The sequence below is a fragment of the Cannabis sativa genome, chromosome 5, assembly GCF_029168945.1.
Source record: "Cannabis sativa cultivar Pink pepper isolate KNU-18-1 chromosome 5, ASM2916894v1, whole genome shotgun sequence".
Taxonomy (NCBI): Eukaryota; Viridiplantae; Streptophyta; class Magnoliopsida; order Rosales; family Cannabaceae; genus Cannabis; species Cannabis sativa.
In genome coordinates, this window is record NC_083605.1 from 34,422,944 (window position 1) to 34,429,278 (window position 6,335).

Sequence of the window (6,335 nt, forward strand, 5' to 3'; positions counted from 1 at the left end):
TCCAAATTTCTTGCAAGAAAATCAATTACCATGGCTCTGAGGCCAGTTGTTGGAAATTTTTTACCAGGATCTTAGATCTACTCACAAGTATGTTGATTAACACCCTAAATATGAACTTTTAAAACGATTATAAATAAACACATATAAAGTATGAGAAACCTTACATTGGGTGCAGCGGAATAATATGTCTCCTTCCACTCAGATCTCTAACCCTTGTATCCTTTCTGGCGCAGAGTATTATCAAGATCTGAGCCCGAATATCCTTCTTGTTGAATGTCTTTCTTCACGAGCTTCCTCACTATGATTGAGGTACTACTTGTTGTGTGTGGGCACTACTCTATCAGTAAGAGGTTCGAAACAAAACCATAGCATTGGTTAAAATACTCTGGAGGAATAGTAATGTGGAAGAGCCCACTTGGGAGCTGGAGTCTGACATGAGGAATCAATATCCAAGGCTAGTCAGGTTAGATTTCGAGGAAGAAATCCTTTTAACAGTGGGATAATTGTAAAGACCGCCTAATTTTAATATGTTATATTATTAAATAATTAGGGTTTAGTTATGAAATTAAAATATTAATTATCATTTACATATTCGTGGAGATATATATGAATTTAGATTATGTTATTTATGTTATATATGTAAATTTCTTGTTTTCCGTGTTTTAGTCTGGTAGCAGTGGAAAGCGACGTTGGGCCATTAGAGAGTCACGTTTTACATGGTTTGGAATTTTATTATTAACGGGGCATCATTGTTAGACACGAGTAGTGTCGGGAAATTTTTAGGGTTTGGAATTTACCAAATTACCCCTAGGTAGCACGTGAGCTTTGTTTTGTGTTAGGGGTAAAATGGTCATTCCTTTTAGAATCCTTATTTCGTCCTTTTGTGGACATTAGTGATATGATTTTGTTGGAAATTATTTTACCAGGATCTTAGATCTACTCACAAGTATGATGATTAACACCATAAATATGAACTTCTAAAACTATTTAAATAAACACATATAAAGTATGAGAAATCTTACATTGGGTGCAGCAGAATAATATGTCTCCTTCCACTCAGATCTCTAACCCAGGCATCCGAGCCTTCCTCCAATCCCAGTAACCATTCTTGCTCACCGATCTGTTATTTGTTTATTTATGATTATTGTTTTTTGAATTTTAGATTTGATTTATAAATGTTTTTTCATGGATACGCAGGGAGGTATATATATACTATTATTTGAGGGAAACTTGTTGAGAAAATTTCGATTTGATTAATGGCTGATCCATCACCTAGGGCTCGGGCTGATTATGATTAACTTAGTAATCTTCTGTTGATCGGCGACAGAGGTATGTACTCCTTATGTATTAATCTGTTTTATTTTATGCTATTTTTACTATCAAATTTAGGGTCAATTTCTGTTTCTAAAGATTCTTCACTTTATTTCTAATCAAAATAAATAATTGTTGTGATAATATAATTGTATTGAATTTTAAGGAAATGTTGTAATCTGTAGATAAACGCATTGGAATCAAATGATGTGTCCGTATAATATACAATCATAGATCTCTTTTATGGGTGTTTTGTCTCATTTCCTACTCTGTCAATTCATACAGTAGTATTAGTAGCATATGATACACTAACTTATCTATGTAGTGAGTATATTTGTTTGTTTACTGTAATTCATTTATCTCATAAAAATTATAGAATTGAAAACATAGATTTATAGTTTATTTATTTATCATGTGCATAATCTGAATCTCTCTCTGTTAGTTCCAAAATTTTCAACGACCCTTTCAGTTATCTATCTAATATATATGAATAAGTTTGGTGGGCTGCGGTCTTCTTATCATTGTGATTGTGAGTGTACATTCTTATTGATAAAGTATTATCAAGATCTGAGCCTGAATGTCCTTCTTGTTGAATGTCTTTTTTCACGATCTTCCTCACTATAATTAAGGTACTACTTGCTGTGTTCACTAAGAGGTTCGAAATTTACAATGAAGAAGAAGGAGAAGAAGGTGGCGGTTAGGTATAGAGAGAAGGCTCAGGTTTTTTTTGAAGGAAACAAGATGTGAAAGTCACTTTTTCCTGAAGCCATCACTATCTATTTATAGCATGCCACATAGGGTTAGGTTTGAATTATTTGGAATTAAAATAATGAAAATATTAAATGATAAATCCTACAAAGGTGGCCGGCCATGGCTGGTGGATTCGGGCCTCACTTTTGCAATTTTGCTGTTTTATCATTTTTGCATCTCATTTTCTCAAGAACGCCAATTTTCAAATTCAACCATTTAAATGTCAATTCTAACTATTTAATAACTATAAATAATTATTAAATAATATTGTCATTTATCATATTTATTAATTGGACCATACAAAGTATCTTAATTAACAAATATGCCCTAAAAACTCTTTCTTTACAATTTCTCCCCTGTTTAGTGAAAAATTCACAAATAGACATAGTCTAATTTGAGAATTATAATTGATTAATCAAAACCAATTAAATGAGTCTTACAAGTAATATTGCCTCAACTAGTGGGGGGACCATGGGTCTATATATCCGAGCTTCCAATAAGCAGATCAAGAATTTACAACCTAAATTCACTCTCAGTATATAGAATGCTCTATATGTTCCACAATATAGACACGTCATTATTTATCCATTGTTATAATCCTAATTTGATCAATGATCCTCTATATAGATGATCTACACTGTAAAGGGATTAGATTACTGTGACACCCTACAATGTATTTTATCCTTAAAACACTTAACCCCGTATAAATGATATTTCAGCTAAGTGAAATGAGTACTCCACCATTTATTTTTGTTTGGTCAAGCTCGAAGGAAATCATCCTTTACTTTCTATTTGCCAGATAGAAGCTATAGATTCCATATTTATGTTAGCGCTCCCACTCAATTGCACTACCGTGTTCCCAAAATGTACGTATCACCCTGACCCAAAAGTAGGCTTAACTAACAAATCAAAGAACAGGAATAACACTCTTGAGATTGAACGTAATCATATCAGGATTAAGATCATTTGATCTAGGATCAACTAGGCGATATTGACTTGAATAGATATTACAGTAAGTTTAATAAATCTATGTCAAAGTACAATATCGGTCCCTTCCGATGCATACTCCATGCACCCAACTAGAGATGGAAATTGGGCGGTTAATGTACGGGGAATGCAATCTCCGCCCCCATCCCCGCTACCTATTTATACCCGCATCCCCGTCTAATAACCAACGGATTCGGGGTAGGGGAATACCCGTCGGTTATGGAGAACCCATCGGATATCCATTAAGGTAAAATGAAAAAAAAAATTAATTTAAATAATTAAAAAAAAATAAATTAAACCAATATTCTGACAAATATTTATTATGCATTCATAGAAGATAAAAGATTAACCTACCTAAAAAAAGCATAACCTAATAGAAAATAAAAACTAAATATGTCTCAAAGTTTGAAAAAAAAAAATCATAACCCAAGTATAGAATCATAGTCTCATACCTCTCAAGCCTCCCAACAAATTAAAAAGTAAACAAAGATGAAATTAAGAATCGAGAAGAAAATATCTTTACACATGTAATCCACAATGATCATCAATTCACTATCGTCATTAGATCTTCATAATTTAAGCATATGATATATAATTTTGATTATCAATCATATATATACTATAAATATGTTAAAAATAAAAAGGAAATTATATATATCTATATCGGGGTCGGATATGGTGCAGATAGTATTATCCCCGCCCCCGTCCCATCCCCGCTTCGGGTATTGAAATTGTCCCCCACCACCGCCCCATTAACCACAAAGACGGGGAATCCCCACCCCATTAGGGGCGGGTCCCCGCGGTTACCCATCCCCACGGTATAAATTTTCATCTCTACACCCAACCCAAGCTTTACTTTAACCAATGCTCTGGAAAGAACATAGCATTTCTCCAAATGCAAGTAAACTCTGTTGTAGATTGTCATATCAGTAAAACCCCAGTGTTATTATAAATCTAGGAATCTTTACTCACATAGTCATGTTTACTTTCCACTGTGTTGACAACACAATAAACAGGATCAAGTATGTGAAAAGGGTTTGGATGAATTTATAAATCAAATAGACAAGCAATTGATAATATGAACCAAAACATACAAATGAATTAAAAATACTTCTGTTTCTTTATTGATATTGAATAAAATGGAATACATTGAAATGGAGTTTTATTTAGCGCATAAAACCCAACAAATTTTAGGGTTTGATTTATTAAAAGTTAAGTTTATATTGATTATTCTCAAAAATTAAGTTAGAAGCAAAATTGAGAAATTCCCTCTCTTAACACTCTCCCTCTCTTTCAAACCACTTAGAACCAGCAAGAAGAAAGGGTTGTTCAACTACAATTGAAGTGTTTCTAGCAAGATTTAGGTGCCTCGATTCAAGGTATAATTCTTTAGCTTTCTTTTCATTGATCTTCCTAAGCTCAAGATAGGTTGTAGTGTATGATTTTGTGAGTTAAGTTTTTGTGCATTTTAGGGTTGTTTTGATTTTGAGTTCTGGTGTTAGATTGAAGTTATTTGCGTTGTTTTAAGCTTTATTGGTTGATTGTTGAGGCGTTTGTGCTAAATTGGAGCTTGAGAAGTCTAGTTTGGTCCTTTAATGTTGTTTTGAAATTCTAAATTTATTATTAAGTTTGTTGCTGGAATTTGGTCTATTATGTTATATACATATGTTCTGGAGGTTATTGGAAAGTTTAGAGTTGAATTAGAGTGTTGGGGATATTTTTGGGTTTTCCTGCACTGAACCGGTCAAACGGTTTAGGGGGACCTATAGGAACCGGGCGACCGGTTTAGGGGTACGTGTAGGAATTGGTCGATCGATTGGTCCCCAAGAAACCCCACCAAATGAACTTCTAGTTGGGGAACTAGTCTGCCGGTTGGGATAATTTTTTGAACCCTAGTTTTCCCATTTTTGTGATATTTAGGGTATTATCATGTTATCCATCGATACGGATATTTCTAGTTTTAATTTTAAGTCCCCAGGAAGTGGTTTAGCGTGTCTCTCATCAGAATTTCGAATATTTATGTTTAGGGCCCTGTAAAGCGTCGAGCTATTGTTCCGCTCAGGCTAACCGGCACACCTGAGCATGGAAACGAGGTAAGATTGGCATAAAATATATTATATATGCATGGTGTATTTGTGATTGTATTTATTTTGGGTGATATCATATTGGCACAACTATTGTGTCGGTTCGACAGTATAGGTACCGTACTGGTTAAGAATGATCTTCACCCCAGCTAATCCCAAGAAGCTTCTGATCTCTGTCACTGTCTTCGGTCTCGGCCAATCCCTGACGGATTCAATCTTCCCGGGATCCACCTTGATCCCATCTTTACTCACAATGTGCCCTAGGAAGGACACCTGAGACAACCAGAACTCACATTTCTTGAACTTGGCGTAGAGCTTATGTTCTCGAAGTCGTTGCAGTACCATCTGAAGATGTAACTCATGCTCCTCTTCTGATTGAGAGTACACGAGGATGTCGTCGATAAACACAATCACACAGATATCGAGGAAATCCTTGAATACTCTATTCATCAGGTCCATGAATGCTGCAGGAGCATTGGTTAGTCCGAATGACATAACCAGAAACTCGTAATGTCCATACCTAGTGCGGAAAGCCGTCTTTGGAATGTCCTCCTCTCGGATTCTCAACTGATGATAACCCGAACGGAGATCAATCTTAGAAAAGACCGTCTTCCCCTGAAGCTGATCGAACAAGTCATCGATCCTAGGTAATGGGTATTTATTCTTCACCGTCAGCTTGTTCAATTCCCTGTAGTCGATGCACATCCTCATAGATCCATCCTTCTTCTTGACGAACAAAACCGGGGCTCCCCAGGGTGACACACTGGGCCGAATGAACCCTATGTCAAGCAACCCTTGGAGCTGAATCTTTAATTCCTTAAGTTCAGCTGGAGCCATCCTATACGGGGCTTTGGAAACCGGATCCACCCCTGGTGCCAAGTCAATCACAAAATCAATCTCCCGCTGAGGTGGTAACCCTGGAAGTTCTTCGGGAAAAACGTCCAAAAATTCCCGAACCACTCTGATGTCCTCTGGCCGAATGGTATCTGGCCGAGTGGTGTCCACCACCACGGCCAGAAACCCTAAGCACCCGCCGTGCAATAATTCTCTCGCTGACATAGCCGAGATCACCGGGATCCGAGATCCCTGAACTGAACCCACGAACACAAACGGTTCTTCACTTTCCGGTTGGAAGACCACCATCTTCCTTTTACAGTCAATGCTCGCCGAATATTTAGATAGGAAATCCATTCCTAAAATAAT

The 6,335-nt window shown here is 36.3% G+C and overlaps 1 long non-coding RNA gene across 1 annotated transcript; it reads left to right on the top strand.

Annotated features, from left to right (window-relative positions):
- The first annotated feature begins 602 nt into the window (after nt 1-602).
- Nucleotides 603-1,448, top strand: LOC133037880 (uncharacterized). The gene is made up of 2 exons (XR_009687867.1): nt 603-1,098; nt 1,198-1,448. It is a non-coding gene; the product is annotated as an uncharacterized LOC133037880 (long non-coding RNA).
- The last annotated feature ends 4,887 nt before the right edge of the window (nt 1,449-6,335 follow it).